A 16525-nucleotide genomic window follows, 5' to 3' on the forward strand; every position below is an offset into this window, starting at 1 on the left:
TCTCTCAGTCTGTTTCTGCGTATCCCCATGTTAAATCCTCCCACCCATTCAGTCTGCTCTGACTTTTTCTCCCTCCCATCCTTTGACTATCCCTGACACTGGCCCCATTTTTCAACTGTTGAATAAAAGCAAATTTCCCCACAGCATTTATATGACTGACTTGTGTTTTGAGCCACTTTTAAAACGTGTGGATTAAAGACTGGCTTTATCTTTTATTTTACACAATTAAAAAAGCACATTTGCTGACAATTTCTTAATTTCAGCCTCACTATGGTGCCAAAGCAACGTGTGGCTCTCTGATTTGTGTTCAGCTGTTTTTGCAGTAAAATGTGCAGCTTACACATTCACCAATCACTACGGCTTTAAATTGTGAACTGAACTGACCTCTATGCTGTGGTGTAAAAGAGTCTCATCAAATAATTAAGCATGTCATGTATATCTGTTGAGTTATATAATTTAATTATGAGTAATAATGATCTCACTAGCTGTGAAATGAGTCTGCTGTCTTCATAATACACAAAAAACATGCGTAACAAATGAGGACAATAAGGACGTTGAACACATGCTAGTGCCAATAAATGACATGTGGTTATTCTCTTTTTGTCCCACCAGAAAACCACTTCAGTGAATGAAGCTGAAAGAGCTGACTCCCAATGGACAACCTGCATGACTTCACATCACTCAGCAAGCACTTCACAGTGCAACAGACCGTATTACAGCACTGGGCAAATATGCACTTTATCACCTACTCATGTCTTTGATTTTCCTTTCTGCTCTATTTGGATTGACATAAATTGTGCAAAATGGTATCCTTGATTTTTGCTCCACTGGCAGCTGGCTGGCAGAGGGCAGAGCGCTGGGTCAGTTGGCTACAGAAATGTAATTTTCTGTATTGTGACTACATTTGTGTGTGGGTGTGTGTGTTGATTCACACTCCTGCACGACTGACCGCACATTTAACAAGGCATTCCGTTGATCCTGCAGGCACAAGTGTTTACCCAATGTCCTGACCTTCTTGCACTGACACTTTCTCTGCTGATATAAATACCACACACACACACACACCATGCACACATACACAGTAGCAATGATGCAGGTAACTCAATCCTCATTGTCCTCCATTCTCTCAATTGGCTAAAGCTTGTCATGTGTTCCTGCTTTCAACCAATCAGATTCTCACTCCTTAATGATTCAAAGGATATTTTTATACTAAGCACTTGTTGTTGAGAGACCTTCTGTAAAAATTGTGTTAGGGTGGGAGAGGGATGATATTGGGTTGCAGCATATGCATGTGTGCGTATACGTGTGTGTGGTTTGAAACTGGATAGGTCAGAGAAGCCTGTGCTAATATGTCCTGAAGAATGCTTGTGACGAGGTGCTAACTTGCAGTGATTGCAACTGCTGGTGGCAGAGAGAGACAGAGAGAGAGAGAACACAGCAGTTTTATTTGGGTGGCTGTGGAAAGGTCCCATCATGCCTCATGTTGACAGGACATTTATCAAATGGGAATGATGCAAGTGTCCTAAGTGTCGCCTGTCACATGGCACAGGTTCAGTTACCTGATACATTTCTTGTTGGGGAAAATAGGTTCAAATATTTGGTCAGTAAGGGATGCACATAATTCAGGAAGTAAACTTTACAAGTACTTTCACATATGTATCTGTTGACATATGTACCAGTACTCCTATACGAGTACTAGTACAAAAAAGGTATTTATAAATACCTTTTTTGATCACTCAATTAATCTGTAACTGCTGTATGGCTGTATTTCTATTTCATTTTTTTTGTCCTGAAACATTGATCACATGGTGTCCTCTTTTATAAAGACTCCCAGTGACACATATAGGTAAAGATGCACTGCTTACGTCTAACTACACTGCTGAAGCTGTTTGAATCAGTGCATTAAATCTTCCACTTGGGATGGGATTTTTGAAGCTTGTTGCAGTTGCTGGAAGTTTTAGTGCCTGTCCCTAAACAAACAATGACATAAATAATGCAAAGTCTTGTCTTAAGGATAATGGCACCATCTGCCCTGACTTTGTCTTTATGTCAGAAGCCATTGGCAATCAAAATATATGTATGAGAATGTGAGGGGAATTAAACCTATTGCCTGTTCAGTGTGATAAAAGTCAGGAGTTATGATGAAGTGTTTTCCTATTTTGCCTATACCTTTGAAGATCTAGTAGTGATCTCCACAGTTTGAAACAAAATTAAAAAAAATGTCAACCAGTTTACTTTATGCTTACATACAGTTTGTGTAAATTCCTTTTAGCAGATGTACTCAAAAACACACTCTGGCATTCTATTGTGTGCAATACAAGAAGCAATGTCAACGCTGCTCCTCACAGACATGACATTTGTGTGTATGCTGGCAATGCATCCATTCTCACTAGCCTCCCTGATGAGCTAACACACTCTGAAAGCCTCCTTACAGGCCTGGTAATGAAGAAAAAAACCTTCACAGCAAACTGCCTCTGCCGCTTTAACCACATGGAAACGTGTGTGTGTGTGTGTGTGTATATACAGTACGCCTGTGTGCATTTGCATTTGTGTCTGTGTGTGTCCACAGCCAGCTAACATGCAAACAGACCTGTGCATTAAGACTGGAATTTATGTAAAAGCTCTCATATTCAGCAGTCATTTCCTTTTGATGTTCAAGCTCAGTGTTTCCAGGCAGGGATTTTTGAACTCTGAAGAGAAAAAATGTCACAGAGAACAAGAATAACAAGAAAAATGATATATATATTTTTTATAGTGTGTCTAACATATTACTTATAGCCACACCCTTTGTCCTGATGTTCACTTTTTAATGTTTTTGATCCAATTTTGTTTGTCTCTTTCATAAATGTTCAACACAACACATACTTCTGTGACTACTAAGTTAAACTTAGCACACACCGATATAGTAAATACACCATCATTGTTGTTTTTCCTGTTTGATAAAGAACATTTTTTGTATTTATCTTCTATGTTTATTTACAGAGCTAATGGAACCATGTTTAAGTTTGCACATTTGCCAGTTTCATTTCTTAATGCTTTTAAGCCTGACGTTAAGCTTGTTAAAGTCTTCTGTTTGCTTATACGTGCTTATATTTAAGGACATGTCTGTCTCCATCTTTCATTGTATGTGTGTGTGTGTTTGCATGCATTCATGCATGTGCCTGTGTTTATCGATATTGCTAATGGATTTTCTGCTGGCCCAAAGTTTGTTTGTTCAGTAACCCAATATGGCAGTTGGTTTATAAGGCAAGCCTTCAGAATAGAAGCATGACTCATGACTCTGTCTGACACAACCGTCGATGACCTGACACCCATATCAGGTAGCAGCCTTAGCTGAGGGGGAAGAGAGAGAGAGAGAGGAGGGAGTACGAGGAAGAATTGTGATGATCGATAGACCATCAAGACAGGATGGCATTTTAACCTAAGGGGAGGGGAAAAAGTTGGTTATATGGAACAAAGAAAGGCAAAAAGAAAGAGAGATGTTTATCAGAGGCAACCTTAACCTCTGTGCTGAAAATCAGATTAGTGGAAACACAGCTCATCCACCAACCCTAAAAGACTACATCCACACAATCAAACTTCCCATTAGTTTTGACAAGAGTGAACGACTAATCACAATATATAAACAGTAATGTAGACTGCAGACAGAGCTTTATTCAGAGGCCAGGTATAGTCAGACTGGCTCCCTGACAGACTGAGCAGATGATTTCCACAGAGGGACAACGTCTCTGCGAGTTGAGTCACATCTCCCTGTCTACCTTAAGGCTCTTCTCTTCCTGTTGAATCTCCGAAGCCTCAGCCACATGAAAGGAGACTGCAAGGCATTTCTAACTTATGAAAAGGATTTTTGAGCAGAGCCCTGTCTATAAAATACTGTATGTCTGATGGTGACGGGAAGCTTGAAAAGAGCTCTTGTGACACCACGATGAAATCACGGCTGCTGGACAGCATCTGGATATGTGTGCAAAAGCTGGGCCATGGCTATGGAGTGAGGTTGCAGTTTTACAGATGGACATTCAGCTATTATATACAACACATTACTAAAGTTTTTGGCACACTAAACACACCAGTTGGTCCATTCCTGAAATTTGTCTTTTGTATTTCTGGACACCAAACCAGAAACTTCTTCTCAGTTGTGCAAAAATCACACTGATGAGAAGCTTGTTTTGTTTTTACCGTGCACGCTGCTTCAGGCTGGTTAAGACGTTGCCATTGATTCATATTATAACAATGTAATAAATGACAATAAGAACAGAATTTGACAGTGAGATGGGGTTGCTCATGGTGACAAGGCTATAGAGAATTGTCACTGTATTCTCCAGCATAGCTTGGCTTTAAGTGGCTTATAGTGGGTTTAGCTGTTTACCTGCTCTGCCCCTCTCACAATGCAGCTCCTGAAACATTGTAGCCTCAGAAATCTAATGGCTTTATGGTGTAACACAGCAGTCACAGTCAGACACAAGCTGGATTGGTGGTGACATTGGATTATTTTCTTCAGATGTCCAGAAAACATTTACAACTTGGCAAAAATGTCTTGACATCATCAACATCATGATGGACAATGTACTGTTCACCTCTCCAATCAGGCAGAAGGCTATGCAGCCCCAAAGCTTGGACATAAAGGCTGAGGTGCAGCTTCCTCCTTAGGCTGTGAGGCTAAGGAACTTGTTGCTGTACTGATTCTAACATGCAGCTGGTTTTTAACGTGTTTGATTACCATGATTTTAGGTTATTTTTTTATCTATTTAGCATTATCTTTTTTAAAAGCTGGATTTGGGAAACAGTTGTTTATGTTTTGTTGAATGACAAATAAAGAACACGACCTGACTGACTGCCACGTTGCTTGCACACCAAGTAAAATTGGCAAATAAAGACAAAGATGTTTGGTAAATGGTCTACATTTATATACCGTAAGCTTTTTTAACACTTTAAATTCACACAGAAGTGATACTTAGTTACAAGTAAAAAGGACCAGACTTGTGAGCTTTATACAGGAACAATGTACATTAAATGCAATAGTAATCTTCTCTAGTCTCACTCTGTCCTCTTCTCATATCCAGTCTTATGCCAGCCTAACGTCCTCCAGCATTTTTCTGAGAAAAACAGAGGGTGGATCGTCTTACCTTCTCAGGAAGACAGAAAAAAACACAAACAGAACCTAAAACTCTCTAAAAAGCACAGGGGAGAAAAGGGGGAAACGATGGTGATGACTAAAGGATGTAGCTGGGAGGTGGGTGGAAGATTTGGATAGGTGGAGTTTAACTGATGATATTGATCACTATATTTTATAGAAATATGGAAGTTAACATAAAAACAGAAAGAAAGAAGCACATAGACCAGAACACAGATTTTCTTTCTCCAGGTAAAAAAGCTGCTTGTGTCCAGGGTTTTAATCCAAAAGTGCAGACGCATATTAATGTTGCAATTAAATATTTTCACACACACACTTTGGCATTTTGCCTCATCCCAACCTCATTCTGTCGCACCCTGACAGCAGTTTAATTCATGGCCTCGTTAGTTTAGCTTACACAAAACTTTCTGCCTGTCACACTGGAATATGACTAACCTGTTTACAAACCACAAACACTGAACCTTTTCAAATTAGTCATATGTGTCTGTAGCTGCAGGTGTCAGGTTGCTTTAAAGCAGTAATTAGGTGTCCCATTGTCTTTAAGGTGCATGCTGTGAAACCTCAATGGTATCAGTGTGAATCTTGAACCACTGCTTAACGTTAACCCACTTGTTCCTGATTGTTCCTGATTGTCTATTCAGTATATTTACATTATAGCCTTTATGTTCATCTTTGTTACACCACATCTACCATAATGTGATTGCAGCAGCAAAAGACACTTTCATAGAGAATCACTCTTCAATCTTTGTCCACTGTGAGATGTTTTTGGGTAAAAAGTGCCAAAATAGTTCAATCCCTGTCGCGCCCTGCCTGTGAGCCATGAGCTCTATCAGGGGGACTTTACAGAAAGCTGACACTTCTCTCTCTCTCTCTCTCTCTCTCTCCCACACACACACACACACACATGCACACGGGGTGGATGTTATCGTTGTGATCAGGTATGTATGAGAAAAACGACACACACAGACTCACTTGCCCTCTAGATAAGGAGGTACAAGTTTCCAGCTTTCTACTGCAGCCATATCCTGTTACTAATACTCTGCCCTGGGCATGCACACCTACAAACACACACATTTGTGCATGCACACATACACACACACACAAACTTAGTGTCCTGGGGCACAGGGACATCAGCTTCCACTGTGGGCCTCAGTTTCTCACCCTTTTGCTGTCTTTCACCTCTCCATCACCTCTTAGCTCACACTCTGACCTTTTCACACCTGTTCACATATAACTGGAAAGGCAGTCACACAGAGGCGAGAATTGATTGCTCATAAAAGCCGTATATGCACAGTATCATGTTGCAGGACATTACAGGCTTTAGGTAATTGAATAATAAATGAAAATAGAAAAAAAATGCATTATGAAGTGCAGCACAAAGAGAGCGAGATAATGGCTGCAGCAGCTGGAATATGAATATGAGGAGTAGTGAAGTTCTAAACCTGAACCAAGCTGGGCATTGTATCCCGGCTACCTTACTGATCAAATCATCAAGGTGTTAAATCATCACATAAAAAATGAAAAATGAAAATCAGTGAAAATATTAGTAGAGCTCACATATCCTGTGAAACTGTTAATTACTGTTTATATACCACAGTCTAACTGTAACTATTCTGAATTGAATAAAGAACTGAGTAGGTCATTTCCCATCATACTCTCCTTAAGGCAACATTTGCCGTTTTGCCTATGACTGATATACAGCTAACACACAAATGAGGCTAAATTGTGGTTAGATGTGTCATTACCAAATGATTCACTCTTGTCTTTATGTGTCTGAGTCGGGCACTGTTATACAGTATGTGTTAATTTGTGTGATAAGAAAAAAACAACCAATGTCTGTTAACACACTGTTGTAAGAAGATGACACCACAACGGTCTGCACACTTTGGCTCAGAAATGTAAGGAAACATGTGAGAAATGCAAGCGGTCCTCTCCTTCCTGATTCTTCCCCCACTCTGAAACAGGTGCGGCTCGCTTCCTGAAGGCCAGGTTCAAAGGTCCTGAACTGAGACGCAGTGTCACTGAACATGTGAATCATACCCTGCAAACCTATATTTCCTTATTTCTGCAACACGCCTACATTCGGCTTATCTGCCTCCTCCTCAGCAAACTTCCATCAGCCAGGTCACAAATACCAAGAATGAATCTGTTGTTCCATTCCACTGAACAGCTACTTCCTGGTTTGCTTTGAAGTAACTTACTTAAATCTGCAAATTCAGATTCAGATAAACAAAACCGTAAATCCACAGATATCTGTCCTTTGCAGTATTTTTTACCAGCAATTATATTTCATAGCTTATGTAAACATGGGCAACATTTCAACATTAAAAGTTAATAAAGTCAGTACAGTGCTGTGTTATTTATACTGCAGACTCCAGGATAGAATGTGTATTCCATATTGCAATCTGTGCTCACACACTATTTTTTTCATATAGTCTGGGCAATTTTCCTAATAAATCTGCTTTTCTTGATATTGTTTTAAAGACAAATTTTACATCTGAGGGCTGCAACAAACAGTCTTTCTTTACAGTCTGCTGCCACATGCAGCGATGAAAAAAAACGGTAAATGGACAATCACAATGAGGAAATGTACAGCATTACTCATGCCTTAACAAACCATTAGTAAGTGATTCATCAATTGAAGCTGAAACAAGAAACGGCTACAAATGTTGTAATTTTTTGTTTTTCTTTCTCCTTCACAATTCCAAATAAGTTTCCAGGATCAATCTGACTTACTCAGAACTTGTCAGGTCAGGTCATAGTGTAAAATATCTCAGAAGTCAAGTCAGAACTGAAAGAGGATGTAAGATCAATGGCACGCTGTCTGACATCCTATTTAGCTGCAGAGAGAATTGCCTCTGTAAACAACCTTAGCACCATTAGTAACCTTAGCGAATGCATATGCACAGTGTTAGTGAGTATGTGTTGGTAGAAATGCATGGAGATAAAGCAGGTGAGGTGTTAGACAAGTGGGACATTTGGATAAAACAAGTGACCTATATAGCAGTGTGTCTGTCTGAGGAAACGAAATGAGTGTGTGTTTGTAAGTGGTGGGGGTGCTCTGTCACCAGTTTATTTGATGTTGATCTGTGTAGGTGAAGTTGTCCACTGCTCAGTTTATGGTTGTAAGCCAAGTTATTTCCATTTTTGTACAATTTAACTGCAGCATTGTTTCCAACAAATGTCTGTTCCTATTCTATCACTGTGTAAATAAATACACCAATTTGGAATTCATACAGGGTGATCCTGCTCCAAGTAGTATTTACAACAGTGGGGTTGTGCATCCAAAGCAATTTCCCTTTTAAAGTCTGTTGTGTTGCTTTACTCATTTTCTGTTAATCTCCAGAGCTACGGGTCCTGCTGACAATGACAACACTAAGTTTAGCAGAAGCACCTGGATTAGAGGACAACTTGTCAATGTGTGCCTAAACCTCCCAACACACACATATACACAACTAAGTAAGGTCTTGACATCTTCACACAAGGCCTTACAAGTGAGATTAAATGGGCCAATCAGCAGTTCACACACACACCTACACACACACTGAGTGGCTGGATGGACATCTCCCACAGCACTAAATGGTAAACAGCAGGTTTTATGTGACAAGTCTGGAATGTAGAAAATGCTCTTTCATAATAAGCTGCTCTTTAACACTGCAGGGTATTTCGGTTTCTCTGTTTCTGTGTGTGTGTGTGTGTGAGCATGTTGATGCTGATCAGACTTTTGGGGTGAGGGAACCAGTCACAACAGTGTGTATTAGAGTGGTGGACTTAGCATGATGAAGTGCCTTGAGCCAGCAGAGATTAGATGTGTGAACAGCTGAGTACAATGTGGCAACATATGAGTTTAACTAACGCACTCAATTGTGCACTTACAGACACATATAATAAACTGACTGAATGCAAGATACACTGTGCAAGATGGATCTAAAGAATCTGCCTAAATCTAAATCTGATTATATCAGTTTGGAGGCACATGAGATAAACATCTAGTAAATCTTTGTGATGCAATGGAAATTAAAATATCTATATTTGAAAACATGGATGCTCAGACCCTAAACTTTCACCCAGTCAAAAACATAATGGTTTAATGTCAGACATCATCTTCCGCTTCCTTTTATTGGCCTGGAGTGAATTAAAATAAACTTGTACATCTTTTCACTTTGTATAAACATAAACCCTGTACAATTAGCCCAAAGGTATTCTTGATAATTTACTCTACAAACTTAGTTGTTGGCTTAAAAAAAAAAAATTTAATCCAGACTTCCTTAACTTTACCTGCGCTGTATAACAATTGAGATTGTTTCATGGTTGTTTATTAAATACACAAACTGGAAGGACTACATCTGTCAATTGCAGCAACCTAACTTGCTGTCTTCATTTTCACATCCTGACAAAGATACTTAAAACTTGCATGCGCACGTGCACACACACACACACACACACACACACACAGGTCCACCTGGATAAAGGTAACAACCAGGAAGTAGATCACTTGGATAACAGAAAACCGCATAAGTAAGGAAGTGAGACAGAGTGTCTGTGGTGAATGTGTTCATTAAGGAGTGTTGTGTGTGTGCGTGTGTGTGTATTTGTGTTTGTGTGTCTTTGCTACTTGAGTAGTGATATACTCAGCAGAGTCACAGAGAGTTCATCCAACGAGAACAGGAGGATCTGCCAGGACCATCATGTCCCAACAACTTTACAGGAAAAGCTGACATACACACACATACTCTTACACATATCCCTACACAAACACACTTGCAAGGGAAACAATACCCTCTGTATTCTACACTAAATGTAGATTTTTCGTCTTCAAAGAGTGGAGTTGGGATCAGAACAGAAAATTAGATTTGCTAGTGAAGAATAAAAACCACCTCAGTGTGTTTAAATATGTTTTGAAACCACATTCACGTTCCTCAGTCTATTCCCACCCTGTTCTGCCAGTTTCCTTCAGCCGTTAAAAAAGTGTGCAGAAACCAGTCCTGTGTATTAATCGAAACTGAGAGGCAACAGGGTCACATATTTGGACAACTTATTTCCCGCATCTTCCTTGTGTCCTTGGAGTTTTTCTGGAAGTCCCCCATGTGAAAGCTGAGAACTCCTGAGTTTCGTACTCTGGTCAGGGCTTCACTTCCCTGGCCTATCCCCCATCAAAGGCCCTCTGTTTGGGGGTAAAAGACTCTAATTTCTGGGCCTCCCACAGCTGAGCCCTATGGTGGCTTGGTGAGAAGGTCCTGGAGCGGGGTTGGCGCTAAGTGAGCAGGGGCCAAGAAAGAGCCTGAGCAGGCTGAACTGCCCAACTAATAGTTCTCTCACTGGGGAGAAGAGGAATGTGTTGTGAGGGAGAGGAGAGGAGACAGGGTCTATAGAGTGTGTATTATTTGCTAGTGGCCGTGTGTGTGTGTGTGTGTGTGTGTGTGTGTGTGTGTGTGTGTGTGTGTATACTATATTTCCCCACGCCTCCATTAGGGAGACCCTGGAGAGAAATACAGTCAGCACTTCATTCATTATAGTCAGCAGTCAGCTGTCATCTGTGTACACATACAGTCATCCCACCTGATCATAACCATGTAACAGACACACACATTAATGCAAACCTTCACACATTAATATGTAAAGCATGTCACTGATACGGACAGTCTGGTTTACAGGACTGGTTGCCACTGGGATTACTGAGGCTACAGTACAACTGAGGTCATTCAAAGCAGGGCTCCACACTATATGAAGGAAAACAAAACATATACTATATGGAGCTGGAGTTAAACCAGCCAATATAAATGAAGTTCAATATCTAAACACGTAGAGAGTATGAAATAAATAAATTAAGGCAAAGTACATTTTTAAGCAGTGTTTACTTGCAGGCCCTCACTCTACTGTGTCTGAGCAGATCTAGAGCCACTTTCTTCACTAAACAGCTAGATGCTCTTTATTTCAATACTTGATCGAGGCCAGAAAAAAAATAAAAGATATCCAATTAAAAAAGGGGGCCATGTGTATCCTAGAAAATCCCACGACCCACATGAGTGGTCCTACGACCTCTTGGTGGTTCCTAATCCCAACCTGGGAAACACCCTGAAGCAGGGCACTTCTTACAATGGAGCTTCTCTCAGGTCAGTAGGAGAAGACAGTGAAAGACATTGTCTGTGGTAGGTCACTGCCAGGTGTGTGTGTGCACAAGGAACAAAAGCAGCCAGATGCACAAATTAGAAGGGAAATGTGGGGTACAAATAAGAGAATGATATATATTCTATTTTTACCCCATATATATATATATATATATATATATATATATATATATATATATATATATATATATATATATATATATATATGTGTGTGTGTGTGTGTGTGTGTGTGTGTGTGTGTGTGTATATATATATATATATATATATATATACACACACACACATACACATATACACTCTAACACTTCTAATCTACACACACAGACACATGCATGTATTTTTTTAATATTTTGATCCCTAGCGCAACACACTCATCCCTGCAGACAATAAAAGACGGAAGACGGGGAAGAATGGAGGGGAGGATATGTCTCTCCTGTGAAAATAAACATGTGAAACAAACACCCAGCATGTGGGGCTCAGGTTTCTCTAATGTGACGACAGAGAGAGTGAAGGAAGAGGACCATCGTAACCATATCCTTGCTAAACTACAGTAAAAGAACAACTGCTGAAACAGGCACATGATATGATTAAAATAAAATAAAATAAAATAAAATGCTAAACACATGACAAGTTTGTATGCAAAAAAACAGCAATAGAGTAAAATTCCTTTTTAGGTTTGTGAATTTCTCATTATTAATAACAATGCATCATAGTTTATATGTTGAGTTGTAGTGTAACTAATTTTAATCATATAGACAAAGTTTTTTTATGAAATGTATCAGGATGGAAATATAAAATGGCATGAAATGGAAACTGACATAGGCTGCACAGGAAAAAAAAGCTAAATGTAAATGCACTCCAAATCCGCACAGGACAGAGAAATTTGATCAGAACCAACCTTGGGATAACCTCCCACATGCACGGAAAATGACACTGTAAACACAGTTCTGGGAATCCCCTCACATAACAACACACTTATGTGACCTGCAAACACACTTGTGCATACAGACTCTCCACATTAATGTATAAAGATGTAGGATATTTTAGAATAGTGGTTAAATGTGCACATTCTTTCACTACTAACATGCAAGTGTTATATTTTTAATACAAATGCCCACGTTAAATTTACTATTAGTTTTGACAACTAGGATAAAAAAAAAAAAACCATAACTCTCCGCTAAAATACCATTGAGAAATTAATTAGAGAATGGACACAGGCAGCTGAGAAGGTATGTGAAAATGTAACAGAAATCTAAACATGATAGCGGATGTGATATCGGATATCAGAAAAGTATGTATGAAAAAACATTACTCTGTTACTCTTTCTATTTCCCCCTCACACTCGTCTCCTCAGTCTCACCTGAGCAAAAGGGCCTGGGAACAACATGCGTACTCCTGCTGTGAGTGACGGCTCATGGCCCCAAGGCAACCAGCTCCGCCTCCAGGTGAAGTCTGACCATCTCAAATTTCTCTCTCAACCCACTCAGCTATCTCCTGCTGTTGCCTCTTGTCTTATATTTATCGTACGCACCTTAATAATCTGCCACCTGACAGATGACAAATGAAACACTTTGTACCTATAATGCAAAAGCATAAATCCACAAAATTAGGTTTAAAAACAGAAAAAGGAGTCGAACATACTCACACACAAGCAGAGATGTACAGACGTATTAACATGGCCCTGTTTATGCACAGGTTGAGACACACTAACAGAAATAAATCAATTGAAAAATAAAGTATAAAATTTGTACAACTGTTACAGCCGGTGTGTTTCTTTATGTGTGTGGGTGTGTGTGTGTATAGTGCCCTAGGTAGTAGGGTTTCTGTTACAGCAAAGCTTCCTTTCCCAGGTGAAAAAGCCAAGCAGAGGCAGTGTAAAATCTCACAGCCTCAGGTATCGTGTATGCCGTCACGCCTCTGCTAGCACCTGTCAATAAATCAATTTATTACATTCCCATGTTGAATATTCTGCTCTGCTCTTCTGAAGCTGACTGCTCTGTTTTGATCTGTTTCACTCTGTTGATCAGGTTTTTTTTTATACTCTTGTTAAAAGCTCGAGAGTGTAGACCTGAGTGACACAAGAAAAAATAAAACAAAGGGAGACGGGGATAATGTTCTCAGTCATTTAAACAAAACTGCCGAAAAAAGAGGTCTGAGAAATGTGTAAATTAAAACGGCCGACTGCAAGCTATTCATTTCCTGTGGTATCTGGGTAAATATTATGAACTCTACTCCAGAATACTGAGCGCACTATCCATCACAACGCACACGAGCCAAGTTTGAGCTCACATTTTGTCCACTACTAACATAATTAGTCTGAGAATTATAGTCTGTTCAATTGTATGTATGTTTGTGTGACAGAGAGTATGTGTGAGTCTGACCATGATGTGCTATTGCCAGCTTCTAAAACAAAGAAACATATTGCTTCAATCCAGGATACTGAGTTCCTGTAACTACAACAGGATGGCAGTGAGCCAGAGCTGCACACACACACACACACAGTATAGGTGCTGTGTGTATAGGTACATACAGAGCTGGTGTTGTATGAAGTCTTCAGATTGACTGATGCATTTATTTACCTACCCAGTGTGTCATGCCTTCGCCTTACTTACCTGTGGCTTTATGTAAAATGTAATGGTGGTTAGTAAACTTTGAATAACTAATGTACGTAGATATGAAGTCCACATTAGACATATACTCTTATTTTTCATCAAAACTCCACTTCTATCAGTAAAAAAGTGCTAAAAAGTGTTCTGCTTCCAAATAATCTTCAAATCTTCGGTAACCAGAGTCACCACACTGAGCCTTGAAAACCTCCCATCAGGAAATCTATCCATCAAGACGTTACAGAGGGCGCGTCCATCTTTAACCAACACAGAGCCATGCAACAAAACTGCTGGGTTGTTTATAGTCTGTTTCCTCATCAGTGATCAGTCATTCTACCTCTGTGTGCCTTTGCTGTAATACTGCGGTGTCAAAAGATCAGAGAATATTTGGTAAGTATAAAAATATTATAACTGACAGAAACAATGAGCAAAGCTGCAAAAATGAGACCAGAGAAAATTGGAAACCCTTTCTCTCTCAGCAGGCCAGCACAAAACAGAGACGAGGAGAGGTAATTGGATGGATTCCTCTCCTACACTACCTGCCAGCTGGCCATTCAGGAGCAGAGGCTTCTGGGATAGTTTTATATGTAATGGTGGGCCTAAATTGGCCCCACATCAGGATGGCTCTCTCACTAAAGTATTAATAATGATGGCTCCTGTTGGAGTGTGTGTGGAAGACTCTGGCAGCCTTTATACGTCTGGCATGCCCCCTCTAAGCTGTTCTCCGTCAGCAATACCACACAAGCACACACAGACGCACAAAGAAGCACATTACCAGAAGCCCTTGCAAAGACCAACACACATGCATACATGCAGACACACACACACACACACACACAAGCAATCTCCTCATCCCCACTTGGCTCTCAGTGAGCAGACCACAACACACAAAGAGGCTCAGGAGATAGAGCATGATGACTAAAACTGTTTCTCATTCATCACTCTTTTTTCAGCTCTCTCTCTCTCTCTCTCTCGCTTCTCTTCACGAATCCATCATAAATACGACTGGTGAGAAAATCTATTTCCACAATGTCCACACACATACACACAAATTAATCAGCTCCATAAACAATCGTTTTCAGGTCTAAGAAGGTGTTTGATACCCTGAAATGTACTCAACATGCCCACAGCGTGCCAGTGGATCCTCAGCTTATGTGCCAGTTTTGAATCTGGGCTCAATATTTGTGTCTGGCAGGGACTGGGCAGCTTGAGGCATGATGACAATATGGCTCACTTAGCAACATATTTTAACATATTTTTAAAACCACTGTGGGCTCTAACAACTGGTACATTGCGGTCCACTCCCTCTTTATAAGCATATATTTTAAACAAGAGTTTGCATCGTTGTTGTCACAAAGCTACAGGAAGATGGCGGCTTATTTTAGTGCTGCTTTAAATAGTGTAGCATCATATTATGTTTAATACATTTAGAGACTGATTAGTAGACTGATTCAGTAGGGCCAACTGAATTTAAATTTTGAAGAACAAATTGTTTTAACCTTTGATACCTGCACCGTACACTTCGCAGTATTTTCCCCTCTTTTTAGCTCCTTCCTTTTTCAATCCCTCTTGCCTCACTCCTCTCTTTCCAACAACTTATTTTTGCTGTTATGCAGCACTGTTTTCTGAAAAACACCACAGTCTTTTGCAGCGGCAGCCTGAAAACTGTCACTGAGATTGTTAGAAAACCATTAACAACTGATCATGCTCCACCACTATAATCATGGCCTGTTTGCTTTGGAAAAGGAAGTTAAAGCAAGTTATAACCATGCACCAGTCTAGGTGGTGAGTGTGCTGGAGTTTCAAACTATGCAACCGTTTATCAACAGTGGTCCATGTGCTAATTTGTGTAAGTCAGACGTTTGGGGTGTACGTTTTCTACTTTCAGCACACAAACTGACTACCTACCAATAAAACTGTATGCAAACCAGATTCGTCCATCTTAGTATATGCAAATGGTGTCTCACACTTCAGGCTGTAACGGCACTGTGCATACACCGTAAGTCGGATGGGCAACACTGACTTACATTGCATCCTCAGCATGCAGACTGAAATGCATGCAATGTGATATACCTTGTGTGCAAACACGTACGCACACACTGCACATACTGCGAACTGTCAAGGAATATCACAGCAATCTTGAAGAATGTAACAGCGGATTGATCGTCAGAGACAAGCGTACACACACACACACACACAACTCTAGTGGTTTCCAGTGAAGCAGAAATACCATTATACAGTTAACTGTACATTACAAATGGGCTGCCAACTGTCTCTGGAGTATCACATGACCACCGTCGGCTCCTACAATTGGCTGGCTGGATGAACGGCATGAGTATCAGGTTAGCGATTGATTGGGTGATGTGTGGTGGAACAGATGGAACAGAGAGGAAGTGTATTCCCAGGAAACCACACCAAACCAATGGGTTTTTCCACAGGCAGGTGAGGTGAACACACACACACTAACAAGACAAGTCCTGAACCCACACCTCTCTTTCTCTCTCGCTCTTTCCTTCTCTCTCTCAGACTGGTTCAGGCTCTTCCTGTCTTTCTCTCCAGCCCTCACAGGCGATTTGGTTCTGCATAGATCTTCATTATGTTTAATTACCTTCTCAGGTTTCACTGGAATGAATCCACATGTAAGTGAGTTGGGGGGCGTT

The 16525-nt window shown here is 40.3% G+C and overlaps 1 long non-coding RNA gene across 1 annotated transcript in view; it reads left to right on the plus strand.

Moving 5' to 3' along the window:
- LOC114447480 (uncharacterized) overlaps positions 1-1574 on the plus strand; it is a 44638-nt gene extending 43064 nt beyond the window's left edge. The window contains exon 5 of the long non-coding RNA XR_003671845.1: positions 613-1574. This is a non-coding gene — a long non-coding RNA (uncharacterized LOC114447480). The remainder of the gene's footprint in view (positions 1-612) is intronic.
- Positions 1575-16525: the final 14951 nt, after the last annotated feature.

Source organism: Parambassis ranga, chromosome 15, assembly GCF_900634625.1.
Source record: "Parambassis ranga chromosome 15, fParRan2.1, whole genome shotgun sequence".
Classification (NCBI taxonomy): Eukaryota; Metazoa; Chordata; class Actinopteri; family Ambassidae; genus Parambassis; species Parambassis ranga.